An 11,152-nucleotide genomic window follows, 5' to 3' on the forward strand; every position below is an offset into this window, starting at 1 on the left:
TACAACAAAAGAAACGTTTATTAAGATTCGTAATAACTTTTTTGTTTTAAGAATTTCACGGAAACACGAAATAATTTGTCAATTCGGGCGAAAGCGCAATGGCTAGCGGATTTACCGGTTAATTTCTTTGGCAAATGAAAGGGACCCGCCGGTTTAGAAGTTCCAAAAAATTGGTTTTCTTTTCTTATAATCTTATTGTATTTTATTGTAAATTAGGTTAATAACTGGATCTATGAAATAAGGCGAAGCAACACGCGCGCACGTAGATACGTGATTCCGACGCTTGGGAACATTTTAAAAGTTAAAAAGAATTATCAATTTTGACACGAAATTTAGTAGAAAATCGGATCATCGATTTTATAAACGGGAAAGACAGAATCTTATTTAGTTCAACATCTCTCCCGTTTCCTGCCATTCGGAGGATGTCGAAGTTCCTGCTAAATTGAAAGCCAGTCGGAAAATGCCCGCATCGGGAGCCGACCCGATGGGTCGTCATATCTATATATATAATCGAGACGAGTTGATAATGATAATGATAATAATAATAAGCGCAGAGCCCAAACGGTTAGGAGTTGTTGAAAATTGAAATTTGGTACACAGTTAGGGTACTGTACGTCACGAAAACGCACACTAAGAAGGGATTTTTCGAAATTCCCCCCGTGGAGAGAGACAGGATTAAAGTTTCCACAATGGAAGTGTTAAGTAACAATGGCAGTGTTTACAATTGAAGTGTTAACAATGGCAGTGTTTACAATTGAAGTGTTAAGAATAAAAGTGTCAACAATGAAAGTTTTAACAATGGAAGTGTTAATAGAAAGCGACGTGCAAGATTTACAGGCGCAAATGCAGTTTTTTCATTTTTGCGGGAAATCGAACATTTTTTTAACCCATCTAAAAATTTTCTAATTAGTCCGGAAACAGGGGGCCTTCTTAGCCTCCTATCTCTTCGCATACCTTACGTAAGGCTCCACCATTTGACATTTTCTTATTTTAGAGAAGTATGGAGAGATGAATTTCTTCCGGCATCCTGAGTACCTTTATCTCACTCCCATATATATCGTCGTAATTTTTCCCACTAAAATTTCTGTACGAAAAAATAAATAATAGTTTCATTCGAGAAGACATTTCATTGGGCTGCAATTTGAAAAAAAAATGTAGATCTATAAATTTCCACTGCCCCTGCTGTCTGTCTATCCATCCTTTATCTCGAGAACAAAGCTTCATAGATAAAAGTCGACACCAGATATGGAAACGTTAGAGGCAACAGGCCCGTATTATACATGAACTTCCGATACAAACCGGAAGTCACGTTATTTTAATTAAAGTTTTTCTCTCGAAAGGAGTTAGATAGATGACCGGCACAACTCCATTGTCAACGGAAAAGTATGATGTACAGGGCAAATCACTACTGCTGTAATTTAAGGTGGAAAGCACAACTAAACCCTCGGGTTTCGAACGAATGGCTTTTCGAACAATTCGGTTTTCGAAGAAAATTTTAAACGCCATTTGTCCTGTTTGCTGTCCGATTGAAATTTCCTGTTTGCTGTCCTGTTCCTGCTCAGTTGCCGAAGAAGTTACTAAAAATGCAATGTAATATTATATATAAAATATAATATTGCATTTTTAGGCATTTTTATGCATGAAGCACAGCTAAATACGCAAAAAAGGCTTTATTTTTGAGATAGGGAACGGATTTACTCATTTTATATTGTTCCTTATAGTAACAATATAGTATATTGTTCTTTGGGTTTGAGAACAAATCGGTTTTCGAATAACTTTTAGGAACGAATTAAGTTCGAAAACCGAGGTTTGACTGTATTTTAAATGAAATAAATTAAAAATTGCAACCCTTCATTGTGACCATGTCACAATAAATGATTGCTAGTTACAAATATTTTACTATTCCAGTTCGAATTTTAAACTTAACCTTTAATAAACGATTAATGTTCGCATTGTTTTCGAGTCGTAATGCATGTAAGTTTATTTTCAATGGTAAAAAATATTTCAAGCACGAAACTTTATACTTTAATTTCAATACAACAATAATTTCGGTTTATTCGAATTTTTGTTAATCCGGACAAACGGGGTTCGATTATAATTACAAAAGAAAAGTATGCCAAGTCGTTTTGTTGTTAGGCCTTATTAATAAACTGGAAAAAGTTACATTTTTATAGCTTAACTTTAATAGATTTAATTTATCGCATTAAAATATTTTGTTTATACAGTACAAAGTTTTATGTTTATGTTTATAAAGACACTTGGTTGTATTCTCAATTAACATTGTTTTGAAAATTCCGTTATTTCATACGATGTTATTTACCAGAAAGTTTCATTTCATTCCGGACTTTCGTTATTTATATATATATATTTAGTTATATTAAAACTTCTTGATATTTTTATACAAAATTGATTTTTGTGCTTATTTTACGTAATTAATAATTTAACATTCGAAAGATTAATTTAAGATTGTAGGAAAAGAGTACAATTTAATTAATACCCGATAATTAAGTTTTTCACGTATTAACTTACGTAACTTTTTCAAAAAACAATTTATTATCGAAGGTTAGAAATCATAAAAACAGCGAAATCATGTAATTGAAGATAATTAAACTAGTTGAGAACATTGGCATCTCGAAACCAAGTCTGATTTTACTCATTACTCGAGGAAATTAATGATAATAAAATATGTAAGACACCACGAATCAATAAAGCCAAGAAAAACGCTTATAATTTGAATAGGATAAATTGAACATTATTTGTGGCACTTCAATTCTCGTATCCTTCGACTTTAGAATCAATGAGTTAACGCACTGGGGTGCAGATCGTCGTCATCTTTATCTAGGCTGTTAGGGCCCGTTACCATCCTACCGAGTATTCTTTACATTGTTTTATTGGGGGGACAATCTACCTACTTGAAAATCTACCTTGACGTGTGAAAATCTGTTACTTCTATTGATTTTTCAATTGTTATATATTAGTGATGTAACGAATATTCGGTTACTATTCGGTATTCGGCCTATTCGGCCTATTTTTCACTATTCGGCCGAATACCGAATATTTAATCACTATTCGGCCGAATACCGAATACCTAAAAACAGGAGTAAGAAATAACAAAAACACAGTAAATTAATCATTTTGGTATTTAGATTTAATGTTATCGAGTTAGTGTTGTTTGTTTATATTTATTTATAACTTGTAACATGCACAAAATAAAAAAGAAAATAATATTAGTCACATGTATTCACAATTTATAATTACAAAGATCAGCACACGTACACGTCTATCGTTGGAGAATCCTCGCACATCTGAGGGTCTGACCCTGCCTATCCTTCTTTTTAAGCGCTCGTCTTTGCTCTTCCCTTTCTCTTTCCTCTATCGCTCTAATCCATGTATGCCTGTGCATACATCATAATACGCGCTCACGATACTTTCGATTCGTCACTTTTCCGTCGTAGAGTTCCCATTTTACAATTACGTGACTCAGCCTGGTGATAACGGAGAAAAGAGACAGATAGGACGTCGATATAAGTCACAGTTATGATTTCACAGATTCGAGACAGCTTGATAGCCCGAACGGCCCCAGGCTTTCGCCCGTGCACGCTAAGTGACTTTCATTACAAGCATTTAGCTTTCCGAAGTCTATGACAACAATTGTTTGGCATTGACGGCCGCGAATTTCGTGCCAATAAGCTGCCTCGACTTGTTCGATTATGTTATCAACTCAATTTCATATTTATTTTCACATTTTTACTTCGCGGTCCTTCTCTGTTCTTTTTCCGTTATTTATAAGTGTAGGTCATTTGATATTATCATTTATCACATACTTCCATGACACTCTTGTCTGTCGGCTACAACTGCCAAGAATTAACGCGATTGGCGAAGCGTAGTGACAGTGGGCCAATAGAGAGCAGGATCCTTGCCATAATGCGGTTTGCGCGCCAATTTTCGTACGTGCGTTAATCAAGCCGAATAGTTTGGCCGAATATTCGGCTATTCGGCCACGCTCCTGGCCGAATATTCAGTATTCGGCCTGAGACCGAATATACTATTCGTTACAACACTATTATATATTCATTTTCTGCACCTGGAAAGATTACATATTCAAATTTAAGGACGAGTTAAGCTATAATTTATCTTGATTCTAAAGGTTAAATATTGTGAAATAAAATCACAGGAAAATAAAGATTTAAAAGAATTTTTACGAAAAACATTATATCAGACGTAAAACAATTATTAAACAATTTCAAAAAATAGAAGTTTTGTTTTTCGATTAGATAACAAATTCGAATTTAACGAAGCGGATTTGAACGAGACAAATATTTAAATTCGACAATATCGACCGAGATTTACTCGTTACGCAATTGGCTAACGAAAAATAAAATCGATTTAAATAAATAAAAATGGCCACAGATACAATAGACAAATAACAAAAGCGATCGTGTTTTTTAAAAATATTTTGTTTATCACATCCTGTTATTCGTGTCAAACGGTTAAAAAACTTTTGTCTACGTTTTGAAATTTGGGTACTCCGGTTTATTCGTACGTTGAATAACAAAATTTCCCCATTTGGCGCTAATCCCATCCCCGCTTAATCCGAACCACGTGTTTTTAAAATTTTAAATCCAGTCAATTGTAATTTTCAAACCGTTTTCAATCGTGTTCCATTGCAAGAAGTTTTTAAATAGAGAAGAAAAAACAGAAGATATTCCAATTATTAACAGATTCATAAATGGTCTAAAATGGCGCTTTGTGACCGAACACGAAGACCGAGAATAAAGCCTTTCGAAAAACAAATATCTCACGTTATTATGATAATTTTGTGGCTGATAAATATTCCAAAAAAAAGATAAAGTCATATCGTGTTTTTAATGACCAATTTGCAAGATTAATATACTGGTATACCACGCGTTTTAAAATACAGTATGCAGATTCTGATAAATATATTTTAAAATATTTTCTAAATTTTTAAATAAGAACTCGTTCTAGTTTTTATCACATCTTTTCTTTTATATATAACTCTGGTAATTCAAACTTCTTTCTAATCGTACCCATATCTTAACAGAATAAATAATTCGGATTGGCGAGAGTGAGCTGTATTAGATACATCCAACACACCTTATTGCTGAGAAACATATTTATTACACAAAACTAACGTTTTCGGCTCAATTTATGGGCCATCTTCAGGTTTACTGTTGTTCGATTCTAATACACAACCGAACACGTTCAAAATTAAACCAAATTAGAACATGCGTTTNGGTTTAATTTTGAACGTGTTCGGTTGTGTATTAGAATCGAACAACAGTAAACCTGAAGATGGCCCATAAATTGAGCCGAAAACGTTAGTTTTGTGTAATAAATATGTTTCTCAGCAATAAGGTGTGTTGGATGTATCTAATATTTTGCATAAGAGGCTGAATCGGATTAAGTGGTGAGCTGTATTATCAGTGAAACCTGTCTATGTTATTATATTTTATCGAAATCGAGAGACAAATCGTGATTGTATTTAAATTATAATTAATAAAAAAACGAAATTCACTTTCAGCTTATTAAACATAACTATACTTCCTATAAGGCACGACGAGGGCCATTCCTGCTGTAATGTAATTTCGTGAAATGTAACGTGCATGAAATCTGTATATCTCGCATTTTTACTCGTTTTCGTGAGATTCGAAATAGACGGATTCAACTGTAATAATTGCTTATTTTTCTAAATAAATATTGTTATTAACTGCCATTTAAAGACGAATACTTACAATTATTATCTTTCTGTCGTTTCGAACGTTTATGGGTCTGCAATTTTCAAATTGCAGACCCATAAACGCCCATTAGCGTCTATTTGTGTGTCTGTTCATCATTAATTTTGCAAACAGAGATAGAGAGATGAAAGTCGAGACCAGATACTTAGGAACCGGAGGCCTGGAGTAAATATATTTGAACATTTGGTGTGGACCAGAAGTCACATGATATCACTTCAAAATTTTTCTTCAGAACGAACTTACTCGTTAGATAGATGACCGACATGACACCTTTGTTAAGGGAAAAGTATGATAAGTATATCATACTTTTTTTAAAGTTACGCTCACGTGCCTGATATATGCACTGTCAAGTGCACGTAAATATGCCTTTTATTGTTATACGTATTTTACGTATAACAATAAAATAAATATGTATTTATTTTTTAGAAAATACAAGAGAAGCGGCGCATCCACCGCTTCCTATGACGGCACGCCACTGGTATTTGCTTCCTCTTGTTTTGCCGCTTGGCAAGTATCTGTAATGTAATACTGTTGTACTGCACTTGTAAACTTTGTTATTCGGATCGATATACTCTCAAATAACCATACTGGCAAATCGGTACCTGCGATTTTGGTGAACATATGTTTATTTTCTGTCCAGAAGCTTGGCAAAAGTCTGTATTGTATATAGCTGTACTGTACATAGGTGTTTTCCGTACCCACAGGCGGTGGTACGGGTGAGTTTTATGTCGCTTGAAAGTTCTTGAAGTTTTATGTTTTCCATTTTATGACTTCTATTGATGTTCAACATTTGTATACACTGTTTCCTGTCTATTCGACTTTGCACACAAATTTTGTATTTATGTCACTACTCTGTACTCAATCTTTTGTTACATTTTGTTGGTTTTGTTAAATACAGGGCTGTGGAGTCGCGTAAAAATCTACCGACTCCAACTCCGACTCCGACTCCGACTCCGACTTTTCCTTACCATCCGACTTCGACTCCGACTTCGACCAGGGACGGACTTGTTACCGAAAGAGACCCGAAAATTCTGATGTCATCACGTGACCTCAGAATAAAATATTCAATAAATATAGTTGTAATAAAGATAGAACGTAGAAACTTTTTATTTCAAAGCTAAACGACTCCTCTAAGTAATATATAAATATGTATTCGATAATTTTTACTTTTCCGGCTGTTATATATAACAGAGGATATATAACAAAGTGTAGCGCTCGGTTAAAAAAATGACCCTTCCCAAATTTTTACATTTTTGAACTCGGAACACCTTGAAATTTCGAGTTAATTAAGCAAAAGATTCGAGGTTTTTTCTATATGTGTGGATGTTAGACTGTATGGGGGGTATGATTTTGTTCACCCTGTTTGAAGCCTAATGATTTCTGTGGTCAGAGTGGTCAGAATCGGAGTCAGATGGTTTAATACAGGAGTTAGTTATTAAGCGTCAAAGTGGTTGAATTAAATTGTGTCCCCATACACATTCTAACATCTTAGGCGAGAACATCTTAACGGTTTTACTGTACTATTATAAAATGACAAATAAAAGCTTACTTTGAGGGTAGAGACGAGTTTTATTTTATTTTTTTAAATTTTGAACGCTAATGACGAGTAAAATATTCATTAAGAAGTATGACACATGACCACTTTTATGTCTTCACCCTGTAGACCTTTAATTAAGAACTAAAATTTAATAGTGTTAATGCCCCTTTATACGCAAGCTACAGTGCCACATTTCGTTTCTTAAACTTTACCCATTCTGAGATATTATTTAATATCTCAGAATGGGTAAAGTTTCAGAACAGATATCTCTGTTCTGAGATATTGTTTAATATCTCAGAACAGAAAATAAAGAAATTAAACAAATTAGACGCCAACACACACACACACAATTTTTCCCCTTTTATTGACTTTTTTGAGGGGTTCGGGAGGTCTCCAAACGTGTAGATTTGTGGAAAAGAAACTTGGAGGGTCAAATTTGACACGATTCCAATACTTTTCCGTTTTATATACATAACAAGTTGGTAAGTAAAAAGGAGTCGGAGTCGGCGGATTTTTTGACGACTCCGACTCCGATTCCGACTCCACAGCCCTGGTTAAATAAAACTATGCTGACGCCCACGAGCCTTCCTCCTTCGTCCCCTTTCCTATCTTTCTTTATACTTTACCTTCACCTCTTCTCTAAATATTACTTTTCTTTTCATTTCACACCCGGGAAATACCTCTGAGTAGTCCCGAGTCTTCATCCCCTTGGTGCTAGAAGTGGTCAACAGGGGTGGTCAACAGGTTTTGCCCCAGGGCCGAATTGGAAAGAAAACTTTTTTCACGGGCCGAACCAGAGACTTCCCTAGGAAGATTTTGAGGTGGTGCGAGATCTCATTGTGGTGTCTAAATTGTACAGTACATAGTGATTACAGATACATTTTTCACATTATCAAGCTTTATTAACATTCTACGCTGTACTGTACTTAGGAGATTTGTAATGGAGCGTTAACACTAATCGCACAGTGAATTGTTGACTTTTTTGTTTTTTTTTTATTTTTTTTAGGCGTCAGAATTTTTCATCGAGCTATTCCGACTTGAGTAGCTAATATTGGAAGATTAATCGCGGACCACATCAAATCATTAGATGGGCCAACATGCCTGGTCTAGAAGAAGTGTCGTTTAACAGTCGCATCCAGAACCAAAAGTGTACCATGAAACCCAGATGAGGGAGGTCAGTAAGTAACCCCAAGTCTATGAGGGAAGTTAGATGTTGACCCAAACTGATATATTTTTTTATTGCTATGTTTGTTTCTATAACTTTAGATTTTTCATAATAACTCAACTTTTAGAACTCAAAACAATTTTTATTGTTGAAAATAATTATTATAAAATTAAATTAATTAAACTCAGTATTACACTTAGTAAATACACTAAATACACTTTATAGTTACTACTATAGTCAGGATTACAATTCCTCAAATCAAAATAATATAGGCTAATATTCACACAAGAGCAACAATCCATCACGCAGCATATTTCTCTTATAGGAACCACTATAATTATTGAATTTTCGTCAAATATACTCTAAAGTATTCACAAACCGTAAGGGGATAAGAATAAAAAAAACTCAAATTCCAAAATTAATATTTGTTTATAATTTAGACAAAAATATGAGCTAGGGTCACAAGTGACCCCCCTCATCTGCATGCGACTGTTAATTGGTGAAATTGTAATCGCCGTTTCGTATGCTTGGATAATTTGATGGAGAATTTATCGTCCGTTTGATAAGAAAAGGATGATAAACTACAAATTTATCAATCGTATAGCCACTGTATAGTACAGTACATGTACTGTACGTACACTATACTATTACGGCAGGATACTATTAAAATCGAGAGAATAGATTTTAAATTAAATAAATTTTTAAAATATAATTAAAAATTGCAGCCCGGAATTGTGACGATGTCTCAATAATTTTCGCGTGTCCTGTTTGTTTCATTATCAATACGATTCATTAGTAACGGGATTTATCCTGTTAGTTTCATCATCTTAATGATGAAACACGTAGAATAAACCTCTATTTTACCATTACTCAGTTGATTAAGAATTAAACTAAAATTAAAATTCGATTTAGAAAATCTAAAAGGTTGCTTTACTAATTAACTTTTTTAACCGTTTATTACGTATTTTTAGAATTAGATTAATTGATTTAAAATATTCTGAAATAAAATGAGTTCGAATTAATTTACATATTCAATTTGCTAAGTTATATTTCGACGAATCCGGCGTCGTAATTTGATTAAGGTAAATGTTTATTTGAATCGGTAACAGAAAAGCAAAGAAAATTAATGGAAATTGGAACTTTTAAAACGTCAATAGCCTATTACATTTTCATTTTGAAATTGTAAAAACTGATTAATAGGTCACAGCATTGTTTGTCAATTATGTAATCTGTTTTCAAAATTTTGTTGTTATCGAACATAAACAATAAAAAGCGAAAACGTGCACAAAATAGAGTTTGACCGCTGTTTATCTAGAAACTTTTTTAATCCGAATAAAATTACGAAATGAAAAATGAAAAATTTCCGCCATTGCTAGTGTGGGTAGCCTGAGGTAGGACGAAGTCGTACCTCGTTTTGATAGGCAACAGTTTGGTGTGAACTGCCCACTGGTCAGTGGATGGCTAGGATAATGTTTTTCTATCCCGGAAAGTCGGGACTCTTTTGTCAGGTCGAGTGGAGGAGATGAGAGGGGTCGTCGGTAAGACGTTGGCGATATTCGAATTAAAGATACCAATTAACAACAAAACAAGAATTTATTAGACGATAACATAACTAACATAGATACATTATATCGCGCGTACACGCGGAAGTGGAGGGAAGCGCACGAGAGAGAGTTTACATTAATAGATGTCATACCTCTACGAGTGGGAGCGGATGATTTTGTGGACAGATCGGACAACTTCGGGTCGTTCGGGTCGTTGAGACCTGACGGTAGTGATGAGGATCGGCATGGGAGCTTAGCGTTAACGGTCGGGAAGACGGTAGGCGATGTCGGGTTATCGGATCGGCGGCGATGAGGTCTTGATCACGGACGGCGAAGTCGACCCCCTTCGTCGGTCGTCCCCTCTTTTATACCTTCTATCACGTTATCTCTTTACACCAATCGTAGATATCTTCGGATAAGATTCTGGTGATTCAGCTTCGGGTTCCGGAGGGAAAGGAAGTTACTCCGGAGACGGGAAGACGAACATCCGTCTCCGAAAAGTTTCGAAAGAGGGTAAAAATAGAGGGTTTCTTTGTTTGAAATAAATATTCTGATTTATTAGTTTTGTTGTTCAAATGACTTAAATTCGTTTAATTCGATCTGATTTTCACACTAGACGGTACTTGAGTGATGACACGTGGCATTGTGTGGGCGATTTCAAGACTGATTACTTACAGTTTAAATAAATAAATTTCTTGAAAACATTGTTATAAGTGTAGAACTAATTGATAGAATTGGTTGAATTCTTCTAGAAATGTTGCAAAAAATATGTAGTTCAGCAAAAAAAAAAAAAAATGTTAGTTTGTAATGTTCCTAGCAGAGCTTTAGTAGCATAATTAATGCGTCAGGAATGTATTGTTAAATTTTTATGTGACTTCTGTTGATTTAGAATATAAGTAACTTCGCCAAAAATCTAGAAACAAAAATATCAGAAAATTGGTGATGTATCTGAAAATGTTAGCATTTTCTTCTCTGTTATCGTCAAATATTAATATCGTTTTATTTCCGTTTAAATTAATAAAATACATAAAACTCACACATCACTTACTTTTTTAACTAATAGAGAACTGTTTGATACACAAAATATTTTTTGATTGATTTCTCGGAAGCAGCATGGAAAATTACGTTATTACATACATATTGTAAACCT

This window comes from Centruroides sculpturatus, unplaced genomic scaffold (genome assembly GCF_000671375.1).
Source record: "Centruroides sculpturatus isolate CEXI.00-Female unplaced genomic scaffold, Cexi_2.0 scaffold920, whole genome shotgun sequence".
Classification (NCBI taxonomy): domain Eukaryota; kingdom Metazoa; phylum Arthropoda; class Arachnida; order Scorpiones; family Buthidae; genus Centruroides; species Centruroides sculpturatus.